The following is a 12,337-nucleotide window of genomic DNA, read 5'->3' on the forward strand; positions in this document are numbered from 1 at the left end:
TTGTGGTGGATGTAGCAATACCAAGTGACAACAACATCAGGAAAAAGGAGCATGAGAAACTGGAGAAATACCAGGGCCTCAGAGAGGAACTGGAGAAGGCCTGGAAGGTGAAGACCACAGTGGTGCCTGTGGTCATAGGGGCCCTCGGGGCAGTCACCCCCAAACTGGAGCAGTGGCTCAAACAGATCCCAGGAACAACATCAGACATCTCAGTCCAGAAATGTGCAGTTCTAGGCACAGCCAAGATACTGGAGGAGAACCCTCAAGCTCCCAGGCCTCTGGTAGAGGACCCGAGCTCAGAGGATGAAAGAGACCACCCACGGAGGGTGAGAAGGGAATTTTTTTATTTTTTATATATATAATAATCAGATTCATTTTTATGAATCTCGATTATGATGGTGGCTGTCTGATCCCTGACTATTTCCGGCATTCAAACTTCTTCTTGTTCAATGTTTTCTACAGAAACGTTATCATTATTGGCTGTTTCCCATTCAGAGGCAGCTTTCAATGCTGCCTTTCTCTTGTTCTTATGATTATATTTCTTTGATGACCTTTTCTTCACTTCATGATCCCCATTTTGTTGCCTTTCAGAGATCATTACCTCTTCTGAGATTTTCTGGGGGCTAGAGATCATTGTTTCAGTCATATTAATGTTATTTTTAACTGCAGCTGTCTGACCCCCAACTGTTTCTGGTACAGAAGCTTCTTGTCACTGTTTTTTCCAGAAACTTTATCCTTGTTGAGGTTTCCCATTCAGAGGCAGCTTTCATTGCTGCCTGTCTCTTGACCCTCCATTTAGATTTCCTCGATGGCTTTTTCATATCTTGCTGGTCCCCATTTGGTTGGTTTTCAGAGACAGCTTCTTCCTCAGTGATCTGCTGTACTTTAGCGATCACTGTTTCTTTTGTATGAATCTCGTTTTTGATGGTGGCTGTCTGATCCCCAACTGTTTCCGGTACTGAAACTTCTTGGTCACCGTTTCCTCCAGAAACGTTTTCTTCATTGAGGGTCTCCAGCTCACAGGCAGCTTTCGTTCCTGCCTTCCTCTGGTTCTTACATTTATATTTCTTTGATGGCTTTTTCTCATCTTGATGGTCCCCATTTTGTTGTGTTGTGGAGACCGTTTACCGATTACCGTTTCATTTGAGTGAATCTCATCTTTGATGGTAGCTGTCCGATCTACAACTATTTCTGGTGCTGAAATGTCTTGTTCTTCACTGTTTGGTTCAGAAACATTTTCTTTACTGAGGATTTCCAATTCAATCGTTCAATGGACTGGTTTTAACCAACAGCTGGTTTCCTGTACATCCATCTCTGTTTGAGTTGAAATTGTTCGACTGACTGGTTTCAATTGACATTTGGTTTTCTGTACATCGATCTCTGTTTGTACTGAAGCAGATAGATAACGGATGTTTTTCTGCTGTGAGCGGTCTTGTGAATCTGTACTTTGATATATTCCAATACAGACTCCTTAAATTTGGCAAGACATGAACACTTTGCTTGACTTGTTGTCTTTTCAGAAAAGTGCGGCAAATTCTGAATTTCACTGAAACACTTGAACATTTTCTGGTGTGTGATTAACAGGAACCTCAGTTAAATTATCTGTTTGGATGTTGTCCTTGGGCTTACCTGGAGATGGATGTTTCTCCTCTTTGATCCAGAGTCCCTCTTGGTGACTATCTGTGTTGAAGAAATCACAGTGTTCTTGGAATAACTTTCCTTTTTCCAGGAAGCCTCCTCGTCATGTTCTTGTGCTGGCTTTGAAACGTTTTGGGTTTCAATAAAACTTACATCTATCCGAGGTTCTGACTTGGGGAACACTTTCCAAAATGTCTTCCTTCCGCTGCTGGGCAAAGCTGCCTGATAACTTTGTTTTTCAGTCAGAGGACCGTTATCAATGTCACTATTTTCAGAAAAGTAAGATCTATGCAAGCGTCTGACTCGGGGAAAGATTTCCATAGCAGTGGCTTCTTCTTGATGCGCTTAGGCTTTGATGTCTGTTTCTCTCCCCTTTTTGATCCACTTTCTGTTGTGGTTTGGAGATGGATTTCTTTTCGGTGACCAGCTGTTTTGTAGAAATCACAAATTCCTCTTTGCAAATTTCCTTCTTTAAGGAATCTTCCAGATTACCTTCTTCAGGCAGAGAAATGTCTTGCTTTTAAACTGTCACTGGTTGCCATAGTTACAAACCATTACCTTGTTGTTTTGATCTTGGCTAGCATGCGTGTTGTCAGCGTAGCTAACCTAGGCTACTATGACTGTTTAAAATTGAGTGATAAAATAAGTTATGCTACCAAATTGACAGTAATGAACGGGATACTATAAATGGCTAAAGGTTGTATGGTGGTTAGAATTTTATGCTCTTATTTTGAAGAACGGTATATTTCTTATTTGTGTGCATTGTGACATGCTGCACTTCCTGTTTAGGTCTAGCTGTTTTTTTCTGAGAGAAATTGTTTTATTTAGAATAACTTTTATGTATAATGCCGAGAGAGGCACATGTAAATAACTTTTGGGTCTTTGTTTTTTTTAAAGATGAGTTCACTGTTGTCAGAGAGAAAACTACCAACAGATAGTTTAACAGAAAATGCGTAATTTTATTTCAGTATGGTTTTTGTACCTTTGTGTCTTGCCCCTGGCTATTTTTTTTTTTTTTTACTTCAGTTCTAGTTTGGGTGCAGGATTCATCTATCAAGGAAATTGTTTTGTTAACTTTTCAACAAAAATCTTTTGTTTTATTATTGTTTATTTTATTTTATTGTTGAAAATGGACTAATAACTGTATGTATCACTTTAAGAGCTCAGAAAGTTGCCCGAGTAATGTTTTCTGTGATTGGTTTGTGTGCAGAGGAGCGATCAGAAAAGGCAGAGAACAGACTGGAGGTGAGGCAGGCAGTTCTCTTGCCTCATGGCAGGGGGCGCTCATGATCCCAGATATTGTGACTGCACAACTGCAGAGTAAGACACAGTGAGCTAGCCGTGGAGCTAGCCACACAGTAAATAAGTAAAGTACAGCAATATTCTTCTTTCTTCCGACGTCAACATGAAAGATTACATTTCTACACTTAAACAGTTTTCTAAAGTGGATTTTCAATTCAAGCAGGAGATAATAACTAAAGGAAGACCAACACTGGAGCTGAAAGTTTTGCTTCAAGACAGTTTGATGATTCTTAAACGGAGTAGAAAAAACATGCCGAGGATAGACTTGGCTTTGGATGAACGGATATTTTTGTGCAGAATTAGCGGTGCATGGATTTCATTGATAAGTAAAGGTAAGACAGCAATAACATGTTTTTATTTAGTTTTTTTAATGAAATGTGCGTTTTTTGGGCTACAGTTTGTATGTCTAAATAATTCAGCAAAGTAGAAGCGGTAGCTAATCTACCACAGCAATTATTTATTAATTAAACATTAAGCCTAAAATTACTACAACAACAGACTGAATGTTCTGTTCTGTGCGCAAAAATCTTGAATGTTTTTTGGTGTTAAATCCTAAAACATGAAGTGACATTGTTGTCAGTTGCTATGGCAACGAGTCTGCGTGTAGATTGGCGGATACAGAGCGAGAAAGTGCTTTCTCGCTCTTTCACTTTGCTGTGGATCATAGCACAAAATCAATACCTACATTTCTAAGTTTCACTGAGTTAACGCGGCTATTGATGACATGTAAAAGGTTAGTCTTTTTGCCCCTCAGCGTTGTATGCATGCGCGAAATTTCCGTACGTCCAATAACATGCATGGTGTCTAGTCAGTGCCTCACCAGCAATGAACCTCACCGCACGTCACTGCCGCCCGTACCCGCCTACTTTCACCCCTGTTGGTACAGTATATAAAGATAGCGAATGCTATATTTTTGTGCAGCATTAAACATTCTAGTTTCACATTGAGACCTATAAAGTGAAAACGATGTATTTTTGGCATTTGGAAGTTGGTAAATGCTGTTTCTGAATGATGTTCCTCCACCTGCACAACCAAACCTGAAGGACGATGTGGACTTTGAGTTTTATCACAATATTCTATGGCATTTATTCTAATAACAATTCAAGTCATGATTAAACATCTCTTTATAGGATACTCCGATATGCCAGCAACACAATTTTACTACTAAACAGTACATTATAGTATCTTTTAATCATATTTATATATGTTGATTTTAATTGAGGCCATTATGGAACTAACATAGGAAAACTATGAACGTAAACCCTGTCAGAATCAATCTTCATCTCAATAACTAAATGTTTTTTTTCCCATTATGACAATGAATGCATTGATATCTATTTTATACTTATATTGTGTTTCTGTCTCAAAGTTCTGCGTCTGTCCCGATACCGGTACCTGTGTTCTACCTGAGCCACCCAGCAGACGGTGTCGTCACCCTGGGTTGCCCTGGAGCCCGTCCCAACATGGTGGTGGGCTGGGATCAAGGGTCAAATCCAATCTACAGATCTGAGAAGACATCGCCGGGGAACTTTTATCCAAGGATAAAAATAGATACTGGCCATCATTTGGTTTTCAATCCAGCAAAAAGCCAGGACTCAGGTACTCCTGTTACAACTCAGGTTTCTCCTGGTGGAGCCTCAGTTATTCTTGCAGGCAATCTTTTCATTTTAAAATTAAAATGAAACCAATAGTCTGCTAGACTCGTTTCAGTTGAGGACCAAAATTGCAACATTTGTTACATTTTCAGCTGCTGTGGTTCTCTAGTTGCATTGTGTCAAACAACCCCCAAACCGTTTGGGCTACCAGTTCCCCCCTCGCCTGTGGGGGGCACTACACGAAGACACACTGAAGAAAACAAGAGGAAATCCCCAAAAAAGTCTAAGATTGCAACTTCCTTCTTCACAAAATGTAAACCAAAATGAAGTGGCATCAGACTTTAGCAGCTGTAGGATTTCTCTTTTGTCTTTGGTAATATACCATCACCCATTTCTCCTGGTAGTGCTAGACTTGCACATCTCTTTGATTTATTTACCCAGAATGCCTGCCCTATAGCCCACTTCCTGCTTTTGGAACGGTTTACGGTCCGCTTGGCGTTCACATATTTATTTGAACTGCACCAGAGTTAATTTTAACTGAACCGAAACCGTGATTTGTACCAGAGTTTGGTTTTTGTTCCACATCAGAGTTTGATTACACATGAAACCGAACGTTATAGGCAAACAAACTAGAGTTTAATTAAAGTGAAGTAAGCAGGACTGATGTGAATCCAACTTTAAAGAGCTGTAGAGCATTCTAACTTTAAATCAACTGAGTAGAGAGGTCTATTTATTTTGCTGTCTCATAGTTGGATGGTGGGATTCTCATAGTGTAGAGCATTTAAACACAGACATGAAAGAGAATGAGGAAACAGATTAAACTATACGTTACATCTGGCAGCAGAAAATAATGAATAAAAAAAGGACAAATTTCGCTTTGTGGTCACAACTAGTGCACTGGTAATTTGACTTTTGATTTCAAAGTTGAAATAATTTTTAAATTCTAATCATTTTAATACTCACATAATATTATGCTACATATGAGTGTCATAATTTATAACTTTTCATTTAGAGTTTTTGTAGAGTGGTATTATAATATAAAGCATTCATTGTTGAGCTGTTTTCATCCTTCAGGCGTGTACTACTGCTGGCTTCAGGGCCGTCGGGCAGCTCAGATCCGTCTGCTGGTTTATGCGCATCTGGGGAAAGACCAGACACCTTGGGCTCATCCGGACTTCACAGAATCCATGAGAACTTTGTTCACATATTATGTTGTGATGACGGTTGTGTTTTGTCTGATGCTGATTGGCCGAATTGGATACGAGCTCATCAGAAACAGGTTTGAAACACATAATGATTAAACTCAGTCAATTCTAAACTTTCAAAATGTTTTCAACAGCCCACTTTTGTCAGACCTGAAACAAGACGGTTCTATGATCCACCAGTCATTTAATGACTACAACTATCATGAGCTGCAGAATTAACAGAGGTGAACTTCCAACCAAACTCATTCTGGGATGATGTGCGTTTGTCTTGCTACTTATTTAGTGAGCTAGGTGTGTGACAACAGACTCTTATTTTCTATTTAAATCCGGTAGACTTGATCCAGTTCAGGACCAAAATTTCAACATTTGTTGCGTTTTCAGCTGATGCTGTTCACTCTTACACTGTCAAATAAACCAAACCCTTTGACCAAGCTGTTCACCCAGTCGCCTGTGGTGGCGCTGCACAAAGAGCCAGTGAAGGAAAGACACAAAAACCTGAGAAGAAGACATGAAAACAAATCCCTTCTTCACTAAATATAAACAAAAATGGAGTAGACTCAAAGTTGAGTCATTTCCCCGTCTGGCACTAGACTCAGACTACTTACCCAGAATGCCCTGTGTTTTAGTCCACTTCCTGCTTTGGAGCATCAACATATCCTTTTACTGCAGCAGATTTCACTTGAACTGAAATGAATGTGAGTCTAGTGCTAGTGGGAGAAACTTTTATAAAAAAAACAAACCGCTAAAATCTGATGCCACTTCATTTTTATTTACTTAGGTTTTCATGTTGTTTCCTTCAGTGGTTCTTGGTGCAGCGCCCCCACAGGTGAGGAGGTGAACAGGTGACAGTGCAGAGGGAAAACAGCTGAAAATGAAAGAGATGTTGCAGTTTTGGTCGTCAGTTGAACCGAGTCAGGTCTGAATGTACCGTCAATGTAATGAAGGAAGTAGTTCTTGGGCTGCGCTGATGTTCAAGACAGTCAGCTTATTTGTTTGACCTACTGAACAAATGCATATTAAAGTGGATTTGGGTTTTTAACTCTTGAAATAGTAACTTAAGTGTTTTTAGACGGTATGACAGGTTTCAATTATATTTATTTATAGCTGGAGAGATATAAATGTGAATATATATGAACAAGAAGACAAGAACATGAAAATATATATAAAACCTATATATATATATATATATATAAAAAAAAAAAAATTCCCTTCTCACCCTCCGTGGGTGGTCTCTTTCATCCACTGAGCTCGGGTCCTCTACCAGAGGCCTGGGAGCTTCAGGTTCTCCTCCAGTATCTTGGCTGTGCCTAGAACTGCACATTTCTGGACTGAGATGTCTGATGTTGTTCCTGGGATCTGTTTGAGCCACTGCTCCAGTTGGGGGGTGACTGCCCCGAGGGCCCCGATGACCACAGGCACCACTGTGGTCTTCACCTTCCAGGCCTTCTCCAGTTCCTCTCTGAGGCCCTGGTATTTCTCCAGTTTCTCCTTTTTCCTGATGTTGTGGTCACTTGGTATTGCTACATCCACCACAACGGCTTTCCTCTGTTCTTTATCCACCACCACAATGTCCGGTTGGTTCGCCATTACCATCTTGTCTGTCTGGATCTGGAAGTCCCACAGGATCTTAGCTCGGTCATTCTCCACCACCTTTGGGGGTGTTCCCCATTTTGACCTCGGGGCTTCCAGTCCATATTCGGCACAGATGTTCCTGTACACTATGCCCGCCACTTGGTTATGTCGTTCCATGTACGCTTTCCCTGCCAGCATCTTGCACCCTGCTGTTATGTGCTGGACTGTCTCAGAGGCCTCCTTGCACAACCTACACCTTGGGTCTTGTCTGGTGTGGTAGATCTGAGCCTCTATTGCTCTGGTGTTTAGGGCCTGTTCCTGGGCAGCCAGGATGAGGGCCTCTGTGCTGTCCTTGAGTCCAGCTTTCTCCAGCCATTGGTAGGATTTCCTGATATCAGCCACTTCAGTTATTTGTCAGTGGTACATCCCATGTAGGGGCTTGTCCTCCCATGATGGTGCCTCCAGCACCTCGTCCTCTGTTCCCCATTGTCTGAGACATTCGCTGAGCACATCGTCCATTGAGGCTTTGTCCTTGATGTATTTATGGATCTTGGATGTTTCATCCTGGACAGTGGCTCTCACACTCACTAGTCCTCTGCCTCCTTCCTTACGGCTTGTGTACAGTCTCAGGGTGCTGGATTTGGGGTGGAACCCTCCATGCATGGTTAGTAGCTTCCGAGTCTTAACGTCCGTGGCCTTTATCTCTTCCATTGGCCAGCTAATTATTCCGGCAGGGTATCTGATTACTGGTAAGGCATAGCTGTTTATTGCACGGATCTTGTTCTTGCCATTGAGCTGGCTTCTCAGGACTTGCCTTATTCGTTGGAGGTATTTGGCTGTGGCTCCTTTCCTTGTGACCTCATCGAGGTTGCCATTTGCTTGTGGTATTCCCAGGTACTTGTAGCTGTGCTCTATGTCTGCTATCGTTCCCTCTGGGAGTGAGACCCCTTCTGTGCGGACGACCTTCCCTCTCTTTGTAACCATCCGGCCACACTTCTCTAGTCCGAATGACATCCCAATGTCAGTGCTGTAGATCCTGGTGGTGTGGATCAGTGAGTCGATGTCTCGCTCGCTCTTGGCGTACAGCTTGATGTCATCCATGTAGAGGAGGTGACTGATTGTGGCCCCATTCTTGAGTCGGTATCCGTAGCCAGTCTTGTTGATGATTTGGCTAAGGGGGTTCAGGCCTATGCAGAACAGCAGTGGGGACAGAGCATCTCCTTGGTATATGCCACATTTGATGGACACTTGTGCAAGTGGTTTGCAGTTGGCTTCAAGGGTGGTTTTCCACAGCCCCATCGAGTTTGCAATGAAGGCTCTTAGAGTCCTGTTGATGTTGTACATCTCTAAGCATTCAATGATCCAGGTGTGTGGCATTGAGTCATAGGCTTTCTTGTAATCAATCCAAGCGGTGCACAGGTTGGTGTGTCAGGTTTTGCAGTCTCGGGCGACTGTGTGGTCTACAAGGAGTTGGTGTTTGGCTCCTCTGCTATTTATGCCGATGCCCTTCTGTGCCGTGCTCATGTATTTATCCATGTGCCCGCTTATCTTAGCTGCTATGATGCCTGACATGTTGTAGAGAGACAGGTTATCGGCCGATAGTTGGATGGGACTGAACCCTTTGAGGGATCCTTCTGGATCAGGATTGTGCGCCCTTCAGTTAACCATTCAGGGTGAGTCCCATTCTGTAGCAGCTGGTTCAGTTGAGCTGCCAGTCGCTCATGGAGGGCAGTGAGTTTCTTTAGCCAGTAGGCATGGATCATGTCAGGCCCTGGTGCTGTCCAGTTTTTCATACCCGAGACTCTTTCTTGGACATCTGCCACAGTGATGGTTACCGGGGCTTGTTCAGGGAGGTTGCTGTGGTCCTCTCGTAGAGAGGTTAGCCACTGTGCATTGCTGTTGTGGGACGCCTCCCTTTCCCATATGCCTTTCCAGTATTGTTCAGTCTCCAGCCTTGGTGGGTCTGCTCTGTTGTTATTACCCTGCCATTGAGAGTACACTATATATATATATATATATATATATATATATATATATATATATATATATATATATATAAAATATATAAAAGAGTTTCTCGCTGTTTCTAAAAAATGCTGGATGCATTGTTAGACACAGTGATTTGACACACGAGGTATTACTGCACCTTAAGGTTTTAAAGTCTCATTTAAAAATATCTCGTTGGCAGCCCAGGGAGAGCTGAGCTGTGAGATACAGATACAGTTACTGTCTGGAAAGTAGCTGGCAGACAGAAGCGAGGGTATGTGGGGGGCTCAGATCCTAATTAAGGCATTTCTTCACCCTGAGAGGAGGCTGGTGAGCAGACCCTCGGCTGCAGCTGTGGTCTCCTCTTCTGTCCCTCTCATTACTCTTCTCCTCTCTGTTTATTGCTCAGCCAGTGCTCAGTTATCAGCACTCTGTTATCACAAATGAGGTTTGTTGCTGGGATCTCACTGTACCCTGACAATCAATAAGGAGTCGAAGTGTAAGGTGGGTGTGTAAGAGCCCCGGTTTAATTGATCAAAGGAGAGAAGCCAAACAATCTGAGCCTCAAGGGAAATATCTAAACTGAACCAACTAGATGAATAAATGTCTCTGCCATGGCTGCTGATCCAGCTGCAACATAAAATCCACTTTTTTAGTTTTGGCTTCACATTCTGATGTACATTCAAATCCTAAATTTTCTATTCAGACATGAATTAAATATATCCAGCAGTAGAAAGCATGCTTAACTGTTTCTTGTGAAAAAAATGGAACCTTTCCTTTTGCTTGACTAATTTTAATTCTGTGCCTCAAGTCAAACATCTTTTTTCTCTTCCTTGTGTATTTTGTCTCACAAAGTACTCACAGCTTAGATGGGAATGAGTGTTTAATAAATGTATGAGCTAGCTGAGTAGCATGGACATGTCTGGATTATGAAAACAATATTTTTAACATATTTTATTCATTTTCCATGTCAGTTTGCAGCACTCTGGAGATAAAAACATGGATTTAGTTGGAAACAACCATCCAACATTCATGATGTTTCTAAATGAATCAATCCAAACGTCTGCTCCTTAAATATTATCTTCACCTTGTCTGTTAAATGTACTGTTCCAAATTTCCTTACAGCTAATCTCAGCAGACAGTCTATCAACTTTCTGTGAGACATTGTGTGTGTTGGTCTTCCTTTTCTACAGCACAACATTCGGGGTGTAAAAAACAGACGTTTATGATTAAACCATAAAGCTGTGAGGTTTCCAAGGACACAAAGGAGTGGGAGAGTCACTCTGATCTTCAGCCCAGTTAAACATCGCTGAGTGGTTCGCTGATGGCAGCGGGCCAGACAGCCAAAGTCAACAGAAACACACGGCATTTAACGCACCACATTCATGCCTCTAATGCTGATCACAACAATAGTTCACTCAAAATGACCACTGACACATATGTCCTTATTTCTTTGCTGATATTGATGTGGTATGCCAAGTTTCAAAAGCTTTTATTAGCAAATAAAATCATTTTTATTAGAAGGCTAATTAGCGACCGGTCTTCTAATCTCAGACTCTAAGATTCATTAGAAAAAAGTCAGCCTCCCATCAGCTGAATATGAGTTTGTTCTTGATGTTTTTCTCCATCAGAAGTGACTTTTTAATGAAAAACATATAAAGAAATCAATGTGGAAAAGTGGGCATAAGTATATTTTTAGTTGCACTGGCCTCTAAGGCGACCACCAGTGGGTGTGCTGCAAAACTGTCTTAAGAAAATAATTTAACACAATGGACAATTAGCAGTCATGGTAGTAGTAGATGAGCCAAACCTTTTAAATGGGGATTGAAATGTTCAACATTTATTTTAACTTATTGATTTATGTGGCATGGACAGCTAACATTGCTAAAAAAAAAAAAAAAAAAAAAAACACCAGAAGTAGCCAATTGGCTGATTTTCATCTGTTTTCTCTGGTCAGATGGAAATTTTTTCTTGTTAAAAATAAACAAAAGAAAATAGAAAACAAGGTTAAAAACAACTTAACTATCAATAAGTACAAAATAAAAGAAACTACAACACAATTGTTATCAGTACAACTAATACATTTCCTTCATCAAGATGGAAAAACACAAGCGGTCACACAGCAGGTTTAGGAGAAAGTATCTAATATTGAGAATAATGGCTGTAATCCTGCATCAGTAGCCGCTTTTCTTCATGTAACCGGGGGAAACGACTGCAAAGCGGGACAGAGGATCTCTAGATGAACGGAAAGCATTTTCATCCAGGACAGATGCTCAACGCTCTGGGAACATTTTTACTGATCTGGTACCAGCGGTACACGGTGAACGTACCGTCTCATTACCAGGTGAAGACATTATTTTGTCTTCACAGAATAATGTATTGCCAAAGGTAAAATAAAGTTGCTTCTTGTTTTGGTTCAAACCTGAGTGTTTCTGTGTTTAATTAGCACATGTGTAAAGCTTGAACTGCCACAGTAACAGCCTCACTGTTTCCTGCAGTGTGTGGATCCAGGGAGCTGGAAGAAAATACATCATTTTTTGTTTTTAAATTCCTCTTCTCCCCATCAGACCATGTGATCTTTCACTGTGAAGGAGAATCACACACAGGCTTACTAACATCTGCTGCCATATTTTAACTTCTCACCTTTAAGTTGTGAAAAATGATCCTTATGTTACAATATTCTTCAGCAGTTTCATGCATGTGAAGTAATTTAGTTGATAACAGAGCATTTTTCTTTGAAAACATAACAATCCAATTATATCAATCATGTTTTCCTTTTTTATAACAATCAGTCTGTTATGTAGATTGATGAAGGTCTTCAAATGTAGATTTTTCACACCACGACATGAACAGCTGCTCTTTTTTTCAGCAGAAGAGCCCTTTTGAAATCTCTCTGTTTTTCATTTATTATGAAAAATAAATGAAAAACAGAGTATTTCTTTATTTAAATGTTACCAGTGTAACACATTCTTGTAAGTTTGTCCAACATGACAACCGTTCGGACTGAAGGCAGATTGTGAGTCAGTGCTCTACCTTTTC

Source organism: Poecilia mexicana, unplaced genomic scaffold, assembly GCF_051168715.1.
Source record: "Poecilia mexicana isolate PSO_F unplaced genomic scaffold, ASM5116871v1 scaffold_7, whole genome shotgun sequence".
Lineage (NCBI taxonomy): Eukaryota > Metazoa > Chordata > Actinopteri > Cyprinodontiformes > Poeciliidae > Poecilia > Poecilia mexicana.